This window comes from Microcaecilia unicolor, chromosome 2 (genome assembly GCF_901765095.1).
Source record: "Microcaecilia unicolor chromosome 2, aMicUni1.1, whole genome shotgun sequence".
Taxonomy (NCBI): Eukaryota; Metazoa; Chordata; class Amphibia; order Gymnophiona; family Siphonopidae; genus Microcaecilia; species Microcaecilia unicolor.
The window spans coordinates 345,944,922-345,968,188 of NC_044032.1; the positions used below are offsets into that span (position 1 = coordinate 345,944,922).

A 23,267-nucleotide genomic window follows, 5' to 3' on the forward strand; every position below is an offset into this window, starting at 1 on the left:
CTTCAATGCCAATATCAAAACCGATCATATTATGATCACTGTTATCAAGCGGCCCTCGTATCGTTACCCCCTGCACTAGATCATGAGCACCACTAAGGACTAAGTCTAGTATTTTTCCTTCTCTTGTCGGCTCCTGAACTAGCTGTTCCATGAAGCTGTCCTTGATTTCATCAAGAAATCCTATGTCCCTTGCGTGTACAGATGTTACATTAACCCAGTCTATATGCGGGTAATTGAAATCCCCCATTATTATTGTGTTGCCCAGTTTGTTTGCGTCCCTGATTTCCTTTAACATTTCCGCATCCGTCTGTTCGTCCTGGCCAGGCGGACGGTAGTACACTCCTATCACTATCCTTTTCCCCTTTGCACATGGAATTTCAATCCACAGTGATTCCAAGGAGTGTTTTGTTTCCTGCAGAATTTTCAATCTATTTGATTCAAGGCTCTCGTTAATATACAATGCTACCCCTCCACCAATCCGATTCACCCTATCACTACGATATAATTTGTACCCCGGTATGACAGTGTCCCACTGGTTATCCTCCTTCCACCAGGTCTCAGAGATGCCTATTATATCTAATTTTTCATTTAGTGCAATATATTCCAACTCCCCCATCTTATTTCTTAGGCTCCTGGCATTCGCATATAGACATTTCAAACTATGTTTGTTGTTCCTAAGTACATCATGCTTAGTACTTGACAGTATTAATTGGCAATCTTTTGTCTGATTTTTATTGTTATTTAAGGATACCCGATCTACTACAATCTCTTTTGCAACCTCACTATCAGGATACTCTATCTTCCCTGTTATGGTGATATCTTTGAAAGATACCTTATCCCGAACCATGCTCTTTTGAGAGACTGTCGGCCTTCCCCCCATTTCTAGTTTAAAAGCTGCTCTATCTCCTTCTTAAACGCCGATGCCAGCAGCCTGGTCCCACTCTGGTTAAGATGGAGCCCATCCTTTCGGAATAGGCTCCCCCTTCCCCAGAATGTTGCCCAGTTCCTAACAAATCTAAAGCCCTCCTCCCTGCACCATCGTCTCATCCACGCATTGAGACTCTGGAGCTCTGCCTGTCTCTTGGGCCCTGCGCGTGGCACAGGTAGCATTTCAGAAAATGCTACCCTGGAGGATCTGGATTTCAGCTTTCTACCTAAGAGCCTAAATTTTGCTTCCAGAACCTCTCTCCCACATTTTCCTATGTCATTAGTACCCACATGTACCAAGACAGCCGTCTCCTCCCCAGCACTATATAAAATCCTATCTAGGTGACGCGTGAGGTCCGCCACCTTCGCACCAGGCAGGCAAGTCACCAGGCGATCCTCACGTCCACCAGCCACCCAGCTATCTATATGCCTAATGATCGAATCACCAAGTACAACATATTGGGGGGCGGGGCAGTCCAAAATGTGCCCTCTCCCCCACTTTGGGCTCTGGGCCCCCTCCACATAAAGGTCTGGACCCATTGAGTCTCCACAGGCATTTTGAGATGATCTTACAGTGCTTTTACTGAATCATTCTGAGGGGGAATTCTAAACAGGAGCTGCCTTTACATAGGCGTAGTTTGACTGTTTCATTTGGGGGGGCAAAAAAAAAATGGGTGGAGCATATTAGCATATCATTTGCATATATACATATGCAAATGAATATGCTAATATGGAGGAAGGAAATGAAATTTACAGGCAAAATATCACAGATGCACATTTCAAAAAGCTGACACATTTCAATTAATAAATTATGAATAAAATAAACTTTTATTTACCTTTGTTGTCTGATCATGTAGTTTTTCTATTCGCTTTGATCCCAGTGTCTTCTGTTTTATGCAGTGTCTTCTTTCCAGTAGGCTTCCCTCTGCTCCCCACCCTCCCAGTCCCATCCATCTCTTGCTCCTTCCCTCTGCTCCCCACCCCTCCCAGTCCCATCCATCTTCTGTTCCTTCCCTCTGCTCACCATCCCTCCGTCCCATCCATCTTCTGCTCCTTCCCTCTGCTCACCTCCTTTCCCAGTCCAATCCAATTCCTGGTCCTTCCCTCTGCTCCCCACCCACCCCTCCCAGTCCCATCCATCTCCTGCTCCTTCCCACTGCTTCCCACCCTCCCAGTCCCATCCATCTCCTGCTCCTTCACTCTGCTTCCCACCCTCCCAGTCCCATCCATCTCCTGCTCCTTCCCTCTGCTCCCCACCCACCCCTCCCAGTCCCATCCATCTCCTGCTCCTTCCCTCTGCTTCCCACCCCTCCCAGTCCCATCCATCTCCTGCTCCTTCCCTCTGCTCACCACCCCTCCCAGTCCCATCCATCTCCTGCTCCTTCCCTCTGACCTCCTTTCTCAATCCAGTCCAATCCAATTCCTGGTCCTTCCCTCTGCTCCCCACCCACACCTCCCAGTCCCATCCATCTCTTACTCCTTCCCTCTGCTCTCCACCCTCCCAGTCCCATTCATCTTCCCTCTGCTGCTGCCCCCCCCCCCCCCCCCCCCCCCGCGAGGTCCAGGATCGTGACTCTGTTTACCCCCTCTCTTCCTCCCTCCGTCCGTGCAGGCAGCAGTCTTCTTCAACCTTTCTGTGTTCCTGGCAGCGGTAGCGACGTACACGCTGCCTTCGGTCTGCCCCGGAAGCCTTCTCTTCAAGTTCCTGTTCCCACCTATGCGGGAACAGGAACTTGAAGAGAAGGCTTCGGGGCAGAGCTGAAGGCAGCGTGTACGTCGCTACCGCTGCCAGGAACAAGAAAGGCTTAGAGAAGATTGGTGCTGCCTGCGCCGGAGGGTAGGAAGAGAGGGGGTAGATAGACACGCTCGTCTCCGTCCGCTTCGCTGCTTCCCTGCCCTCTCTGTCTGCGTCCCGCCCGAAAGGAAATGACATCAGAGGAAGGCGGGATGCAGACAAAGAGGGCAGGGAAGCAGCGAAGCGGACGGAGACGAGCGCGTGCCTGCTTGTTTTTTTTTTTTCATTGTAGCGCCAGTCCACGTCCTCATCGTTTGGGGGGGCATTGCCCCCCCTCGCCCCCCCCAGTCTACGCCTATGTGCCTTTAATATACTTGGTCTGACCATATCCCTTTGTTAATCAGTTTAGAAGTGGCTCCAGTAAAACTGGGACTAACTTATTGGCAACTTAATGATGCCAACCTTAGAAATCCAGAGAATGTACTGCAAGTAGAGAAAAAGATAGTGGAATATTTACAGTTCTAATGATACGGGTGAGGTGACCCCAGATATATTATGGGAGGGTATGAAAACTGTCTTTAGGGGTCAACTCATCACAGTACAGTCTCATATTAATAAGACTACAAAGCAAAAGGAGTCTGACTTCCTCATTCGTTTAGCTGGGTTGGAACAACGAGCTAAGCAACGGGGGTCTGCCCCAAATTAGCAGGATTCCATACATAAGCTGCAACTGGAGCTCCAGGAGCTGTGCTTGGCAAAAATAGCAGAAAATCTCCAAAGAGTGTGTCAGTCACATTTTGAGTCTGGGAATAGAGCCAGATGTTTTATTGGCTTCTAAACTGTAACATCAAAAGATTAGACATTTTATTCCTACTATACAAGATGAGACCAGAATATTACATACGGAGGATGCATCTATTCATGCAGTGTTTTACGATTCTATTCCCAGCTCTGTAGATTACTTGCAACCCATCTACATCCTCACAGCCTTCTCCGGGGTGACGCCCAGGTCCTCCCTGATCCACTCAGGGCTTTCACTCCAGGTGCCATGCAGTTCCACCAGCTGCCTTCCAGGTGCTGAGGAGGACTTGCAGCCTATCTGCATATCCTCAAAGCCTTCTCCTGGGTGACTCCCAGGTCCCCCCCCCCCCCCCCCCCCCCCCCCGATCCAGTCAGGACCTTTGCTCCAGGTGCTGTATTCTTCTACCAGCTGCCTTCTGGGTGCTGTGGAGTACCTTCTGCTTTCATCATTTCACCATCTCTTTTGTCTTCTCCCTTCCTTTTCAGCTCTCAACCTTCAACATTTCCTTCCTTTCATTCAACCATCTCCATTCTGTATGAGTACATCTCGCCTTTGTCGCTGTCGTCATACCTCTCCTACTCTGTACTGTTTTGTTCCTTCTCCTGCTCTCCGCTGGGGATATCAATCCCAATCCTGGTCTTCCACATCAGTTCTCATCCTATTCATGCAGGTCACATTGTGATGTCGCCAATCTAATTTCTGATCCTCTGTTCTCTCCTTCTTCTCTGCTTTTCTCATATGTTCTGTGGAATGCCCGCTCTGTCTGCAACAAACTGTCATATATCCACGACCTCTTTATCTCTTATACTCTCCATCTGCTTGCCCTAACTGAGACTTGGCTTTGCCCTGAAGACTCTGCTTCAGCTGCGGCCTTGTGTCATGGAGGTTACCTTTTCTCTCGTACTCCTTGCCCGGTTGGGTGTCAGGCTACTACTCTTGTAGATTTCAACCTCTTCTTCTACCTCAGTCTCACTGCTTTTCTTCCTTTTAAGTCCTCTCCATCCGTGTATTCACTCCTCTGCCTCTCTGAGTAGCAGTCATTTATCAACCCCCTGATAAGTCCCTTTCTTTCTTACTCACTGATTTTGACTCCTGGCTTTCCATCTTTCTTGAACCTTGAACACTTTGTGCAATTCTGGTCACTGCATCTCAAAAAAGATATAGTAGATTAGAAAAGGTACAGATAAGGGCGACAAAAATGATAAAGGGGATGGGACGACTTCCCTTTGAGGAAAAGCTGAAATGGCTAGGGCTTTTCAACTTGGAGAAAAGACGGTTGAGGGGACATATAATAGAGGTATATATAATAATGAGTGGAGTGGAATGGGTAGATGTGAATCGCTTGTTTACTCTTTCCAAAAATACTAGGACTAGGGAGCATGCAATGAAGCTACAAAAGTAGTAAATTTAAAATGAATTGGAGAAAATATTTCATCACTTAACATGTAATTAAACTCTGGAATTCATTGCCAGAGAATGTGGTAAAAGCAGTTAGCTTAGTGGGGTTTAAAAAAGGCTTGGGTATCTTCCTAAAAAAGAAGTCCATAAGCCATTATTAAAATGGACTTGGTAAAATCCACTGCTTATTTCTAGGATAAGCAGCTTAAAATGTATTGTACTGTTTTGGGATCTTGCCAGGTACTTGTGACCTGGATTGGCCATTGTTGGAAATAGGGATACTGGGCTTGATGGACCTTTGGCAACACTTATGTACTGATGTACTTATGAACCTTCATCTCCTTCTCTCGTTCTTGGGGAATTTAACATTCATGCTAATGATCCCTCTGACTCTTGTGCTTCTCAGTTTCTTGCTTTAACATCATCTTTCAGTCTTGAACTGTGCTCCACTACCCCTACTCACCAGAATGGCTACTGTCTTATCTTATCTTCTTCTCCAAATGCTCACTCTCCAGTTTCTGTGTACCAGCTCTTCCCCTCTCTGACCATCATCTGATAACTTTCACACTTTAACATCCTCTCCCCCAGTCCTGTCCAATCTCCACCAATACATTTAGGAATCTTCAGGCTATTGACTCTTCTACTCTGTCCTCCAAATCTCTTATCAACCACTATGTTATTCAGGTCTGTCAGTGAGGCTGTCTCTTCCTGTAATACTATTCTCTCCTCTGATCTGGATATTCTTGTTCCTCCCATTCCCCGTTCTGTAAGGTGTACTAAACTCCAGCCTTGGCTGATCTCTAAAATCCACTACCTACATTCCTGCACCCGATCTGCAGAACACCTTTGGCTGAAATCCCGTGCTCATGCTGACTTCATACATTTCAAATTCTTGCTGACCTCCTTCCAGTCTGCGCTTCCATTTGCCAAACAGGACTACTACATCCAGTTGACAAACTCTCTTGGCTCAAACCCTCAACATCACTTTGCCACACTGAACTCTCTCCTCAAAGTGCCTTCACCGCCAACTCCCCTTTCACTTTCTCCCTAAACTCTGGCTGAGTACTTTCATGATAAGGTTCATAAGATTACTCTTGAATTCTCAACCAAGTCACCTCCACTTCTTCCCTCTGTCCATTCTTTCAACCCCTGCCTCCTTTTCTTCCTTTTTTGAAATCACTGAAGAGGAATCTGCACATTTTCTTTCCTCCTCGAAATTAACTACCTGTTCCTCTGATCCTATTCCTACCCATCTACTTACCACTATCTCTCCTACTGTCATCACTTCTATCTGTCATATCCTCAATCTCACTTTCCACTGCGACTGTTCCTGATGCCTTCAAACATGCCGTAGTTACACCACTCCTCAAAAAGCCTTCATTGGACCCTAACTGCCCTTCCAACTATTGCCCCTTCTCCCTCCTCCCTTTCTTATCCAAATTACTTGAATGTGCTGTTCACTGCCGTTGTCTTGATTTTATTTCATCTCAAGCTTTTTTTGATCTGCTTCAATCTGGCTTTCACCCTCTTCATTCAACTGAACCAGTGCTTGCTAAAGTTTCCAATGACCTGTTCCTTTCCAGATCCAAAGGTCTCTATTCTGTCCTTATCCTTCTTGATCTATCTGCTGCTTTTGACACTGTTGATCACTGCCTACTCCTTGATAAGCTGTCCTCACTTGGATTTCAGGGCTCTGTTCTTTCCTGGTTTTCTTCTTATCTCTCCCATCGCACTTTTAGTGTATACTCTGGTGGATCCTCCACTTCTATCCCACTATCAGTTGGTGTACATCAGGGCTTTGTCTTGGGACCTCTTCTTTTCTCCAGCTATACTTTTTCTGATCTCATCCCATGGTTTTCAGTATCACCTTTATGCTGATAACTCCCAGATCTACCTTTCCACACCAGAAATTTCAGCAGGAATCCAGGCACAAGTATCAGCCTGCCTGTCTGACATTGCTGCCTGGATGTCTCACCGCCATCTCAAACTAAACATGACCAAGACTGAGCTTCTTATCTTTCCCCCTAAACCAACCTCTCCTCTTCCCCCATTCTCTGTGGTAACACTCTGAACCTCCCTGTCTCATCAGCTCGTAATTCCTCTCTCTTTTTCTCTGCACATATTCAACAGACTGCTAAAACCTGTTGTTCCTTTCTCTATAATATCACAGAAATTTATCCTTTCCTTTCTGAGCACACTACCAAAATCCTTATCCACACTCTTATCACCTCTCACTTTTGCAACTTGCTTCTCACAAGTCTCCCACTAAGCCATCTCTCTCCCCTTCAATCTGTTCAAAATTCTGCTGCATGACTTTTATATTCTGCCAGTGTCGCTATGCTCATATTAGCCCTCTCTTCAAGTCATTTCATTGGCTCCCTATCTGTTTCTGCATACAGTTCAAACTTCTCTTATTGACTTACAAGTGCCTTCAGCTCCTCAGTACCTCTCTGCTCTTATCTCTCCCTAAACTCCTCTCTGGGAATTCCATTCATTGGGTAAATCTCTCTTATCTGTACCCTTCTCCTCCACTGCTAACTCCAGACTCTGTTCCTTTTAGTCCGTCAAGATCCATCTCTGGCCGTCTTCAAATCTAGGCTAAAAACTCACCTTTTTGATTCTGCTTTTAACGCTTAACCCCTATTCACTTGTTCAATACCCATGTTTATTCATTCCCACCTTACTAATTCCCTTATCCCTTATTTGCCCTGTTTGTCTGTCCTAATTAGATTGTAAGCTCTGTCGAGCAGGGACTGTCTCTTCATGTTCAAGTGTACAGCTCTACGTACGTCTAGTAGCAATATAGAAATGATTAGTAGTAGTAATAGTAGTAGTCAATGCTCCTGAAATACATCCTATGGAATCAGATGTCAGACATTCTCTTGCAAGGACACTGTTGCCTAGATTTTCTTTGGCTGAGGTGTAATCCTTGTCTGCTCCAGTTACTTTGACAGAGCTTCAAGGGCCATCAAGGACCTCGCGTTGGGTAAAACCCTGGGCTGTGATGGGTTTTCTAATAGATTTTACAAATGTTTGGTAAAATTCTTGTCTCGGTGTTGCTTCGGGTGTTTAATCATCTGGTGAACCTGACTGAGCTCCTGTATTGTTGGCAATTAGCCTTGATCTCGGTGTTAGCTAATCCAGGGAGAGAGCCATTATTGCCACTTGTTATTGGCTTATATCTCTTTTAAACACTTATTGCAAACTCTTTATGAAAATCTTGGCCAATCGCCTTCAGAGATATCTCCCCAGACTCTTGCATGAGGATCAGGCCTGGATTCATTCAGGGTTGCCAGACTTTTGACAACATACTTACAATGCTTCACTTAATACATCAAGCTCAGCTGGAACATACTCTGATGCTCTTGCTTTCTCTTGATGCAGGGAAGGCCTTTTATTGTGTTCATTAGACTTTTCTGTTTCAGGTGTTGCGTCATCTGGGGCTGAGGGAACAATATCTACAATGGTTGCAGCTTATCTGTACGAATCTGCTGGGTAGCCTTAAGATCAATGGGACTTGTACAGCTGTATTTGCTCTTCTTAGGGGCACTAGACAAGACTGTGCCCTTTTGCCCTTACTTTTTGCCTTGGTTTTGTAGAGCCGCTGGCAGACTTGATATGGGAGCATCTGAGGATTAGAGGGGTTGCTTAGGGACCAAGGGAACGTAAGGTCTTGCTACTCGTGGGTGATATTTTGCTCACACTGACTAACCATGGGGAATCTTTGGATTCTCTGGTAGAAGTGCTACAGTCTCTGTCTTTAAAATTAATATGCATAATTCTGAGATTCTTAACATTAATAGATAGGGCAGTGGCTGCCGTTTTACAGCACCAATTTCCGTTTCGGTGGGTTGCTAGGTGGATCCGTTACTTGGGTATTAACAGCACCTTGACTGTTAAATAATTATACAAACCTAATTTTCTCTTCAAATTGTGTGAATTATTTGCAGATATGGCTTGCTGGGAGGGGTTAAACCTCTCTTGGATCGGACAGATCCACGCTATCAGAAGATGTTTTTGCTAAAGTTACTGTATTTATTTATGCCTCTCTCCCTCCCTATTCCTGGGGCGTTCTTTACTAAATTGCATAAATGAGCTTTCACTTATTTGGAGGATGCATCCTCCGAGGGTCCGCAGGTCCATTTTATATCAGCCTAAAGTTCATGGGGGCATGGGAGTTCCCAACTTTAAGTTGTATTTCCAGGCTGCTCAATTCTGCATCTTGTCAGAGTGGCTTTCCTATTCTTCTAAGGTCTGGGTGCGCCTTGAGCAGTCTTGGATGGGGATACTCCGCTTTGGGAGGTAATTTGGCTTCCAAGAAAAGATCTTGCAGCTTTACTAAAAATAATCCCGATAGGCCTCTGTTTTCCTCTTCTTATGAGGTATGGAATACAGAACCGTTTTTTCCATGGGCGGAAGTATTTCGTACAGATGGTGATTTGCCACGTTCTAGGCTTCTTTCCTGGACACCTAGACTTAACATGTAAGAAGTGGGAGTGCCAGGGACTCCGCACCTTGGGCCAGTTTTGGCAGGGGGGGACTTTATCTCTTTTTCAGAGTTACAGGAAGAATATGGACTCTTGGATGTTCATAAATTTTTGATATTGGCAGTCGTCCGCAGGGCCCATGGAGAACTGGGGTTGGTAGAGACTCTTCTGGAGTGGCACTAAGGGGGAGGGGCACTAGGGGTAGTATAACATGAATATATAAGGCCTTGCTCCTTTTGCCCATTTCCATACAGCATTATTTACATAAATGGGCAGCAATGGGAATCTCGGCAATGGAAAATTACTTTTAAGCGTTTGGTCAAGGTCTCAATTGCCAGTAGTTTGTTGAAAAATAGTTATAACATTTTATATCAATGGTACTATACCCTGTTTTGTCTCAACCGGATATTTAAAACAGGCACCAGGATGTTTTGGAGAAATTGTGGTCAGTGAGGGAACATGTATCATATCTGGTAGACTTGCTCAGTAATAAAGCCCTTGTGGAGTATCACAGTGCCCACTCTACAGCAGATTGTTCAAGTGGCCTATCCAGTACAGGTGGAGTATTGTTTGCTCTATTTCAAGCCTGTTGGAGCAGCATAAATTAGCTACTTGTCTTTTTATGGCCATTAAACTTAGTTTAGCAGCTGCTTGGCAACTACCATCATGTCCTGTGGACAAGGTCCTTCGAAAAATGGATTTTTTACCAGATGACTAAACTTGCTGCTATCCAGCATAGTCAAGTGCTTTCTTTTCATAAGACTTGGGACACCTATCACTGTTGGGATGCTGGGACCCATTTTGTGGTCCTGAGTGATCCAGGAGATTAGGTCTTTGAATGGGGGAAGGGGGGCACCGATGCTGTTTCCAGAAAGGGGAGTTATGGCCTTGGCTGTAGTGGGGTGTGGAGGGTTGTGGTGTGCTGGAGCAGGTTCTCACAGGCTCGCAAGAGCCGGTTGTTAAGTTTTTAAGAATTTTGGGAGCCGGTTGTTAAAGTAGGGCCCTCCATGGCTACTTTAACAACTGGCTCCCAAAATGTGGGCTTGGGCCCCCTGCTGAATTCTCTTTTGCTTTGCTGGTGGGGAAGCTGAGCCCTGCCAGCCAAGTAAATAGACTGCTGCTGCTCCCAGCTCCTTGTTTCCAGCTCTGAGCAGCAGGCTGGGACTTCTCCAGCATGTGTGAGAAGTTACAGCATGCTGCTCAGAGCAAGACATTGGGAGTGGTGGCAGTTCATTTATTGGTTGCCAGCAAAGGTATACCTAGCGTGCCTGCACGAAGGGAGGGAGGAGAGAGAGGCAAGTGTTGCTCCCCCCCCCACCCGGCCACCCCTGGCCCTTCCAACTGCAGAGCTGGCTACATCAGGAGAAAGAGCCTGTTGTTAAAAATTTACCAGCACACCCCTGGTTGGGGGTAAGGTAGGATTGGGTCTGTGAAGATCCATGATTGTGTGATATATTGTGGTTGAACAATCTTTATGCTTTTTCTTCATAAAGCTCAAAATTTTAAAAAAAAAAAAAAGAATTTTGCGGATGACTAAGCTTCGCCCTCAAAACCAGCGGGCCGCCAACCCAGTCAGCCCAAGTTACTGACATTTTGGGGAGGCCTCCTCAAGCCTTCAGAAACAGTTGCCAACCCAGACAAGAAGGGGAGGACCGTGACCATGCCATCATTCCCCCGATATTCACTTCTGTTTAACTGTCCAGGGATAACTCCTAGCCTGTTAAATAGTGCTTAACCAGCTACCCGGAAATATTCAGCAGGAGATAGCCACTGAATATTTTTGATCAGCACTTAGCAACTGTTCAGTTATATTTCACAATATAACTGGCTATCCACTAATATTCAGTACATCACCATCTAAGTTTGGCAGCCAAATCTTTAAACTTAACCGACCAGTGCTGAATATCAGCTTAGCCAGTTAAGTTTACTGGCCAAAAATAAACTGGATATTAATTGCCAGCTACTGTAAATAGCCCAGGATTGAATATCCAGTCTCACTGCTTACCGCCGGAGTTAGCGGAGCTGCCTCCTGTGGTCTGAATATCGGACCCATGTTACTTTTGACTACGAGCTATGTGGCTCACAGCCTCCTATTTGTGGAAAAATTATGTTCTTACCTAATAATTTTCTTTCCTTTAATCATACCAGACCAGTCCAGACTAATGGGTTGTGTGTTGTGTCCATCTACCAGCGGAAGGAGACAGAGAAAATAGTTCCAAGTGAACCGCCCCTTAAGGGTATCGTGCAGCCTGGAATGTTCAGTATTTCAAATAGCCAAGCATTGGTGCTCTGAAGTCTAGAAGAAAACACAGTTAATACAAACAGGCAAACTCTTGGAGCCAATATGCAGAACCTCACTGTTCCTGCTTGGCCGAAGGCAACTGCAACCTCCCCTCACAGTAAAGTAAGCGGGAGGGAATGGTCCATACCGAGCTTGCCCATGCACATAGAGATCTACCCCTGAATCCGGGGAAAGAACTCCGTGATCCCAAGTAACTGGAGTCATACAGAGAAGATGAAGTAGGCAGTGCTGTAGGACATCCCACCGTATTGAAGCGTCATGGAACAGCCAGAGATACCTAAATGAAACAACACTCTTGACAGACATTAGCCAGGGAGGGCATCTGGACTGGTCTGGTATGATTAAAGGAAAGAAAATTATCAGGTAAGAACATAATTTTTCCTTCCTTGTCATCTATACCAGAACCAGACCAGTCCAGACTAATGGGATGTAGCAAAGCAGTTTCCCAAAGGGGGGGGGGGGGGGGAGAAAAGAAGAATGCAGAAGGTTGAAAAATCAACAAAGCTATACACACAGCAAAAACAGAGAAGGATTTGAATATCCGAACCACCAGGCTACCAAAATGGAACAGAGTTAGACACTAGAAAAGGAACTGAAGCTGTAGGACATAAAACAAACGTCCTGAGCAAAAGAAAAACTACGTACCCTGAGATTAGCAAAAGAAGCAGCAAAGATACTCATGCCAAAGGACTCCCCTTGGAAGGGAGGCAACAGTCGTATCTGAGCAAAAAGGAGAAGAACTCTCTCTCCTAGACCAGGATCCACTTCTCTGAACCCTGGCAGGACAAAGGCTAACTCCCAAACCTGCCAGTCTGCCTTGAGTACAAGATTGTCGGAGGAAGCGAACCTAACAAGTACTAGGAGTACGCAACCCCAAACAGTGTGCCACACTTCATTGAAGAAAGGAAGCAAGGCCCAGGAACCACCCAGATCTGCGCCTAGTGAGAGAATCAAACTCCACAGAAGAAGAAGAGACTCCAGAGAACCAACTAAGTGGAGTGCTAGTCTGTCCAGGAGAACCATGAAGAAAAGGGCAGCAGCATACCAAGGTACAACTGTAGAAAGAGAGTACTCCTAAACCTGCTCGCTCTGGACTTAGGGATGACAGAACAGAGCCAAGAGAACAAAAGGAGACAAAAAGAAAAAGAGTCGAGAGTCACACTGCGGAGAAAAGATCCCAAGGTGCCAAGAAGACACAAAAGGAACAGAGACGAATTCAGACTCCAGCAATGGAGTAGCTTCTCGCCAGCCATCAAAAGGCTAAGGCAAGAAAAGATGCCACAGGAATGGTAGCTAACAGGAGACAAGGCAGGCTTGTCTAGCAATCTAACTGCGGTAAGCCACAGCTGCCGAGAAGTTATTATATCCAACCCGCAGAAAAGAGCTGGGGTTGACCGACAAGGTGAAACAGTGCCCAACAGGCAAAGGAAAATACGCTCCACAGTCAGAGACTGAACTGTACTCAAGGGACAGAAACAAAGCTGAGCTCATCAGGCAAAGTAGGATCCATGCTCAATGAGAACAAACGGATTTGCACTCAAAGCACACAAACTGAGCCACACACCGCGGGCAAAGAAGGAGTTGCACACCTCTGGGAAAGATAGAAATGCACCGAACAAGCAGAGAAGAAGCTGAGAGTAACAGACAGAGGATGAGCAGTGCCCCACTGAAAGAGCTGAATGTTAGAGGTACCTGCAGAATTGAAGCTGTGCTAGCGATGGAACCGTGTATAAAACGCAGACAAGGAGCTGCGCTCCAGACACCGGCAAGGAGCTATGCTTCCTACGCAGACATGAAGCTGTGCAGCACCTGCAGTCACATAGCTGTGCTCAACATACCGCCCTGGAACTGCGCCCAATCTGCAGAAAAGAGTTCTGCTAAACACACGGAGCTACACTCAACAGGGGGTGGAGCTGCGCACTGCACGCAGACAGGGAGCTGTGTTCCATACGCATAGAGAGAGAGCTGCATGCCACACACAGACAAGGAGCTGCATACCACAGGCAGACACAGAGCCGTGTTCTACACGCAAACACAGGACTGCGCCCCACACTGAGACCTGCAGAGAAAGAACTACACTCAACATGCGACAATGGAGCTGCATTCAACATGCAGAGATGAAAGGTTGCAGAATATACAGCGAAGGAACTTCACTCAACATGCCATGATAGAGCTGTCTTCGACATACAGCAATGGAGCTAAAGCCAACCTGAAACTGTGGAGCAGCGCTCAACATGCAGCGATGGAGCTGCGCTCAACATGCAGCGATGGAGCTGCACTCAACATGCAGCGATGGAGCTGCACTCAAATGCAGCGATTAAGCTGTGCTCAAATGCAGCGATGGAGCGGTGCTCAACATGGAGCGATGGAGCTGTGCTCAACAAGCAAAATGCACAGATGGAGCCCCAGGGAACAGCCAGAGAAGAAGGTGCTGCCAGGAGGCCAATAAGGAAGGAGCACAAGTGGAAATGCAGACCTGGCGCTGCATTCTCCTGGCCCAGAGAGACTAAAACTACAAGAAGAGAAGGCCCCATGCCCCAAGAGACACTCTCAATCCCCAAGTGGTCTCTGAGCCACAATGACCACCCTCCTGGGTAACTGAGATGGAGTAGCAGTCAACGTAGAGAAAGAACTCCCGCCAAGAGGGAGGTAAGCACCACTGGTCTGGAATCCTGAGACTATAGGGAGCAAAATGCAGCCGTAAGGCAGTGAGCAAGAAACAACTCTCACCAGGAACAAATAGGAAGCTGGTCACTAACACCAAACCGAGGAAAAACCAGCTAAGGGAGAGTCAAAAGTAGAGAAAAGCGCAGAGCTAAGAGGCGATAATCCAGATGCACAGCAATAGATCTGCTCAGCAGGAAAGAACTGCGTCCCTTACAGAAAAAGGAAGGAGTGCCAAATGTGCCGGGAGAGAGGCGCCTGAAAATAGAAAAGGCAAAATCCGCCTGTGCCAGGCTAAAATTCCAGCCCGAAAGCAAGGGAAAGCAAGGAACAGCTGTGGCAACATTCCCTTAAACAGACACTGAACTGAGTCCAAGCAAAAGGCTAGCAAGAATGGCTGGCGCTCCCGAGGGATATGAGCTAGCAGTTGCACACCAAGGACAACTCGGACCCCCGCCACTGCAGACAAACCATAGCAGACAGGAGGGATCCACGGGGATGAGAGAACCAGAACCTCCCTAAGGAAGGAAAAACTGCTGCCAAAACAAGAATCAAAGCAACTGGTACCAGCTCGGAAGGGTCCAAGAGCAGAATCAGACGCCAGCCAGCGAAATTCAAAGAAACTTCGCAAGCAGCCCCCTAGAATACATTGCCAAAGGCGGGAAAATAAATCAGGTAACAGGCAAGAGGAAGAAAGAAAAACAAAGTTTCCTTTTTTTTTTTTTTTTTTGTAAACAACCTTCTTTACTAGTGACAGGAATAAATAAAGGTTTACCTCAGAGGCAGAAAAGGAGGGAAAAACAAAGTTTCCTTTTTTTTTTAAACAACCTTTTTCACTAGTGACAGGAATAAATAAAGGCTTACCTCAGAGGCAGAAATTCAGATATACCTACCACCACAGAAGAGAAGAACCCCACAGGGGAGACAAGTTACTCCATTCCACAATCAACCATCACTCTGCTATAAAGACAGCCAGGGGAGGTAGGCGAGGGGAGGGAACCAGGGTCACTGGATATCACCCTAGCTGGCAGATGAGGAACTCAGGACCACTGTGAATCATCTAAAACTAGCCCCAACACGGCTACCAGCACACCCTGGCTCCACTGTCACCAGAAGAATCTGGGACAGGAGCTAGCAGCCAGCAATCCAGAGCAGCTGCACCATCCGTCCACCATCCGCTAGGAGACAGAGAAAATACTAAACATTCCAGGCTGCACGATACCCTTAAGGGGCGGTTCACTTGGAACTATTTTCTCTGTCTCCTTCCGCTGGTAGATGGACACAACCCATTAGTCTGGACTGGTCTGGTATAGATGACAAGGAAATGACATATGGGGGCGTATTTTCAAACCACTTAGACTTTCAAAGTTCCATAGGTTACTTTGAAGTGATCACCATGGAGACTTGGCAAAGCAGATGTCTTTAAAGATTCCTCTGGACTTATTTGCCAATATGTATCTTACTCGATAGCTGTATAATTTATGTACATACTCATTTTTATCCAACAGATGATGGATTTGGGAACAACAGTAAGAGAATGAGAGAGTGCAGTGGGCAGCAGATGGAAGAATGGAAAATTAAAGACCCCTCCAGAGACAGCACAGATCCTTTAGCTGATTGTGTGGGAGCTATGAGTAAAGTTACACCACCCAGCATGAAAGAAAACCTTCAGAATGGAAACAGACCCAATGCATGTAATGAACAAGAGAGAAATTCCAACCATTTCTCAAATCGTACACAAGATCAGAGACTCAATGGAGAGAGATTGTTTCAGAGTACTGCATGTGAGGAAAGGTTCTCTGAGAATTCAAACTTGACAGGAGAAAAAAGAAATCACAGACACAAGTCATTCCAGTGTTCTGAATGTGAAAAATACTTTGCATATAAATCACAGCTTATAATTCATCAGAAAGTTCACAAAGGGCGAAAACCATCAAAATGTTCTGTACGTGATGAAAGCTTCAGTCAAATATTTCAACTGACAAGACGTGAATTAACCAACACTAGAAAGAGACAAGTGCATGAAATGAACATCCAGGAAGCGAAGCTATTTAAATGTTCAGTATGTGATAAAAGCTTCACTCAAAACTGTAACCTCAGAATTCATGAAAGAATCCACACTAGAGAGAAACCATATACATATTCTGAATGTGATAACAGCTTTAATAAAAAAAGTGCCCTCAGACCTTATGAAAGAATCCGCACTGGAAGAAAACTATATAAATGTTCTGAATGTGATAAAAGATTTTATTATACAAGTAGCCTCAGAAATCATGAAAGAATTCACACTGGAGAAAAACCATTCAAATGTTCTCAATGTGATAAAAGCTTCAATCGTACAAGTAACCTCAGAGTTCATGAAAGAATCCACACTGGAGAAAAACCATATAAATGTTCTCAATGTGATAAAAGCTTCAATCAAAAATATAATCTCAGAATTCATGAAAGAATCCACACTAGAGAGAAACCATATACATATTCTGAATGTGATAACAGCTTTAATAAAAAAAATGCCCTCAGACCTTATGAAAGAATCCACACTGCAGGAAAACTATATAAATGTTCTGAATGTGATAAAAGCTTCAATCGTACAAGTAACCTCAGAGTTCATGAAAGAATCCACACTGGAGAAAAACCATATAAATGTTCTCAATGTGATAAAAACTTCAATCATGCAAGTAACCTCAGAGTTCATGAAAGAATCCACACTGGAGATAAAACAAGGAGTCATACCTTGTAGAAAACACAGTCTTTATTTGTTCAGTAAAGGCTCCCAGGTATTCAATCATCTGCCCAACATGCTCATGTTTCACCTGAAATACCGGCTGCATCATGAACAAGATTAGCAGCTGGTGTAAAACTGCAGACTTCACCTTAGTTGGTCCAACAGATAAAAATGAAGCAACAATGCTCCTGTTCCTTGATGCCTCCTTGTCTTATCTTCCATGTTGGATTTGGTGGACTGCTTGCCTTATTGTTTTCTCACTCAAAGATGCAGAGGTTACATCAGACCTGCTGTTTGTAGATGATTTGATGTTCTACAGTTCCAGCAATCAACATCTTTCAGAACAACTCCATTTAGTGAAAAGCTTTTCAGATATCATCAGCATGGCTTTTGGCTTGGATGAATGTGCTAAGGCAATTTTCCTAGGAGGCAAATTAAGTAAAACTGAAAACATCTCTCTGATGATTGTGCCATCAAGGAGCTTGAACAGGAAGAGACTTACAAGTATCTAGGAGTTGAGGAATATCGAGGAATCCAGTATAAAGTACTGAGAGAAAAAAACCAGCAAAGAATATTATAGGAGACTAAAATTGATACTGAAAAGTGCTCTAACATCAAAGAATAGTGTACAAGCCATCAACCAGTTTGTGATCCCTGTACTATTGTATAGCTTTGGAATTGTGGACTGGCCTCTTAAATACCTTGAAAAGTTGGATATATGAACAATAAAACTCCTCATCTCTCATGTAGTGGTGTGTAAGAATAAGTGTATGTCGAGACTGTACATTCCTAGAGCAGGAGGGGGAATGGGTCTCATAGAAATAGATTATACATATAGAACTACCATCATACAATACAATAAGAACAAAGCACTGCCATACTGGGACAGACCGAAGGTCCATCAAGCCCAGTATCCCGTTTCTAACAGTGGCCAATCCAGGGCACAAGTACCTGGCAAAATCCCAAAACAGTAAAACAGATTTTATGCTGCTTATCCTAGAAATAAGCAGTGGATTTCCAAAGTCCATCTTAATAATGGCTTAAGGACTTTTCTATTAGAAGTTATGTAAACCTTTTTTTTAAACCCTGCTAAGCACATAAGCACCGCCACGCTGGGAAAAGACCCAAGGTCCATCAAGCCCAGCACTCCGTCTCCAACAGCGGCCAATCCAGGCCCCAAGAATCTGGCAAAAACCCAAAATTTAATAACAATCAATGGACTTTTCCTTCAGGAATCTATCCAGACCCCCTTTAAACTCAGCAAGGCCAGCTGCGGTCACTACCTTCTCCGGCAATGAGTTCCAGAGTCTAACTATGCGCTGAGTAAAGAAAAACTTTCTCCGATTCGTTTTAAACCTACCACTATCTGCTTTTACCACATTCTCTGGCAATGAATTCCGGAGTGTTCACATGGAGAGTGAAGAAATATTTTCGCCGGTTTGTTTAAAATTTACTACTTAATAGCTTCATTGCATGCCCCCTAGTCCTAGTATTTTTGGAAAGAGTAAACAAGTGATAGATATCTACCCATTCCACTCCACTCATTATTTTATAGATCTCTATCATATCTCCCCTCAGCCATCTCTTCTCCAAGCTGAAGAGCCCTAGCTGCTATAGTCTTTCCTCACGGGGAAGTTATCCCATCCCCTTTATCATTTTTGCCGCCCTTCTCTGTACCTTTTCTAATTCCGTTATATCTTTTTTGAGATGTGGTGACCAGAATTGCAGTCACATCATAGAGTGATACAAAGGCATTATAACATTGTCATTTTTGTTTTCCATTCCTTTCTTAATAATTCCTAACATTCCATTTGTTTTCTTAACTGCCTCTGCACAATGAGCAGAGGGTTTCAACATATCATCATTAATGACACCTAGATCCTCTTCCTGTGCGGTGACTCCTAATGTGGAACCTTGCATCACATAGGTATAGTTTGGGTTCCTCTTTCCCGCCTGCATTACTTTGCAGTTGCTCACGTTAAACGTCATCTGCCATTTAGATGCCTAGTCTCCCAGTCTGGTAAGGTACTCTTGTAATTTTTCACACTCCTTTTGTGAATTAACAACTTCAAATAAATTTGTGTTATCAGTAAATTTAATTAGCTCACTAGTTATTCCCATCTATAGATCATTTAGGGAATTCCAATAAAGAGTTTTCAACAATGGCGAAAGAAAGCCAGGAGTGTTTAATCAGATAGCAGAGTAAAGGGTGCACCTTATCGCCATCAAGTTCTAAGCATCTTGTAGATACAAGGAAAAAACACAATTTGAAGTGTCTGTATACAAATGCTAGAAGCCTAAAAAAATAAATGGGAGCATTAGAGTATACAGCACTAAATGAAGAGGTAGATATAATAGGCATCTCAGAGACCTGGTGGAAGGAGGTCAATCAATGTGACACTGTGTTAACAGGGTACAAAGTATATCACAATGATAGAGTGGATCATATTTGAGGTGCGGTTGCTCTATGGTAAAGAGGGAATTGAGTCAAACAAAATAGACATTCTAAATGAAACAGATAGAAGTGTGGAATCCTTATGGATAGAAATTGTGTGTATGAAGAGAAGGAGTATTCTAGTAGGGCTGTACTACTGTCTGCCAGGGCAGAACGAACAGACTGATGAAGAAGTGTTTACAGAAATTAGGAAAGCTGGAAAATTGGGCAACAGTATTATAATGGGTGATTTCAATTACTGATAAATAACACAAAAAATGGAATATCTGCTATACTTAATCAGAACATCCAAAATAATGATATAGCCTCACAATTCTCATGTATCTTCTCGGTCCTGGTCAAAAATCTGTAGTTATGTTTTAATTTATATTCTTCAAAATATTTAAGCAGGTAAGAGCCACCAAAGAACTCAGAAACCAGTTCAAGACGAGCAATAGCTTCAGATTGCTCAGCAATATATCTGTCTGAGGAGTGTAGCAATGTCCACAACTTGTCTCTCCAGGAGCCCTTTCTTTAACCCAACAGTAGCCCTGTTTCGCTTAAAAAGCTGCTTCAGGGGATAGTCACACCACTGGATGAATATTCTATATAAACACCAAAAGCCTTCATTATTACATCTGCAGAACAGAATCCCACAGTTTCCAATGAACGTTTCCAAAATGATCGCTCTCATCCTACTTAGAAATAACCAATCATCGCAAGCCCTTCCCCACTGACAAATCTCTCAGTCAATAGAATTGAGCTTCTCAACTAGCTTAAAAGTTAGGAAAAAAGCTCTCCATTCATTCGCCACATTCAGTCTCACTAGATTCACAGTGTTTAATTTATAAATTCATTTGTGTTCAATCTGACGCAAATCGCAGTGCAGATCTCCTCGATGGGGAGAAGGAATCATTTACATCAACATTATGTGACAAAACGTCTTAAAATACCTTAAAATTCCTTTATTTCTAAAACTGATATTCTGCCTTTGTTAAAAAAACAACTTGCAGTACTGTACTTGGGATTAAGATTTATGTCTTCAGGTCTTCTAATTCTTGAATGATTCTTTCTCTAATTACTCTATTCTTTGGTGATTCTGTAAGGTTTTTCCTTTATGTGGGCTGGAATGTAATGATGTGGGTATGCTTTGTTTTGAATATTACTTCTACATTTTTCTTTAGTGCTCATTGTTATCATGGGAATGAAAAAGGAGCAGTATAAATTAGCTACTAGTCTTTTTACGGCTACTAAACATATTTCAAGGTCCTGAGTTTTTGTTTGAATGGGGGAAGGGGGACACCTGTCCCGATGCATGAATACTTGTTTCTGGAAATGGGAGTTCTGGACTTGGTTGTAGTGGGGTGGGGAAGGTTTGGTGTAGGATGAGATTGAGTCTGTGAAGATTCATGATTGTTCAACCATTACATATCACACAATCTTTAATGTTTTTTTTAAATAAGGCTCAAAAATGAAAAAACAAACATTTTTTTCTAGATGACTAAGCTCCTCTCCCAAAACCGACTGGCCGCAAACCCAGCAGCCCAAGTCGCTGACATCATTTTGGGGAGGCCTCAAGTCTTCAGAAATGGTGACCGGCTCAGACAAGAAGAGGAGGACCGTGACAATGCCATCATCCCTCCCCATATTCAGTGCTATTTAACTGACCAGAAATGGCTCCTGGCTGGTTAAATAGCACTTATCCGACTATCCGGGAACATTCAGCGGGAGATAGCTGCTGAATATTCTCAGTCAGCGGATAACCAGTTATATTGCACAGTATAACTGGTTATCCACTAATATTCAGTGCATCACCTGCTAAGTTTGGCAGCCAGATTGGGCCACCGAAATAGGTCTATCATTAGCCTGTTTAAACAACCAGCCAGTGCTAAATATTGGCTTTTGCCACTTAAGTTTAAACCTGCAAAAATAAACCAGATATTCAATGCTGGTCACTGTAAACGGTCTGGCATTGAATATCCAGTCTCACTGCCGACTGCGGTAGTTAGTCAAGCTGCCTCTGAATATAGGCCCCCATGTTACTTTTGGCCATGAGCCTTGCGGCCCACAGCCTCCTGTTTATATGATACTAGTAAAAAAGGCCCGTTTCTCACACAAATGAAATGAGTGCTAGCAAGGTTATCATGTAATGGTGATTATGTTTTTATGGGAACCGTTAGGAGAAATGTTCTGTCATGATAATAATTGGGAAGGGTGTATAATGAGTAATATGCTCCAGGGGTATGAGATACGGATTGTTTTATCTATGTTTTTTTTGTTTTAATCTTTCTTTTTTGTGATTTTTATTTATAGTATTTTTTAAAAGATAAAGAGTATGCAGAAATTGTAAACATTTTATTAGAAATATAATGATGGAGAAAATAGGCAAAAGCTGGATCCACGTTATACCTCCTCCAGTCAATTCATGGAGGAGCACCCAGCTTTTACTTATGGATGTATGACAATAAATGAAGAAGAAAGGAGGAAAGTAAAGAAATAAATGGAAAGGAAGCCCTGGAAACGGAGTTAAGAGAACAGATAGAGAGCAGCAGAATCAGAGACTGGGACCAATATGGATAGAAAAACAAAGTCACCAGACAACAAAGGTAGAAAAAATCATTTTATTTTCATTTTAGTGTTTGGAATATGTCCAATTTGAGAATTTACATCTGCTGTCTTATTTTGCACTGGGTATACTGGAGCTGTTAACAGCTTACAGAAATTATTTATAATGAAAAAAAATCACGTTATTTTTTTTCCTATATTAGTATAATATTTTCAATATGTTCAATGTTTATATGTATATAACAAAAGAGAGGGAACAAAGTACAAACTAAAGTCCAAACAAAAAAAAAAAAAAAAAAAACAGCACCACGGGCCTTTAAAAATGGAACACAGTTCTTTAATGAATGAGCCTTGACAAAAAGACCCGACACGGGCCGTGTTTCGGTGACTAGCACCTGCGTCAGGGGTCACAGTGATGACGTGGAAAACTTGGGGAATAACTCGAATATATTCCTCTACAATATATTATTCCTTACCCCACGTCTCATGTAGTAAAAGCTACAAAGCACCAAGGCACTTTCACTTTCTGTATCAAAATGTGAAAGTGAAAGTGCCTTGGTGCTTTGTAGCTTTTACTACATGAGACGTGGGGTAAGGAATAATATATTGTAGAGGAATATATTCGAGTTATTCCCCAAGTTTTCCACGTCATCACTGTGACCCCTGACGCAGGTGCTAGTCACCGAAACACGGCCCGTGTCGGGTCTTTTTGTCAAGGCTCATTCATTAAAGAACTGTGTTCCAATTTTAAAGGCCCGTGGTGCTGTTTTCAATGTTTATATGTGCCATGGCTGGTATAAGGGGTGTGGCTATCATAGGGGTGGAGCCATATGTGGTGACCCCCGCCCATAATGAGTACCGGCACCTTTTTTTCTACAAAAAAAGCACTGCTTGGATGTCAACATCTTAGAGCAACTACTATAAACAGAGTTGCAAAAGTCCAATTGGGAAAGTATCAAAGTCTGGACTAACCAAAATACCAACACGTCAAAACATTTACGATTAATTTGCAACTTCTTAAGCAACATAAAAGAATGTTTTACTACTTTGTTTACCTGGGGGCTCATTTTCAAAAGAGAAAAATGTCCAAAAAGTGGCATAATTCTACATTTGGTCTTTTTTCTCACAAAAACGTCTAAATTGGTATTTTTTCAAAACAGATCTTTTTCTATGAAGTTTGTCAGAAGTGTGTTCAAATCACATGAGGAATATCAGGGGTGTGTTAAGT

At 43.7% G+C, this 23,267-nt stretch overlaps 1 pseudogene; it reads left to right on the plus strand.

Annotated features, from left to right (window-relative positions):
• The window catches only part of LOC115462068, a 199,128-nt pseudogene that overhangs the window by 115,661 nt on the left and 60,200 nt on the right, over positions 1-23,267 (plus strand).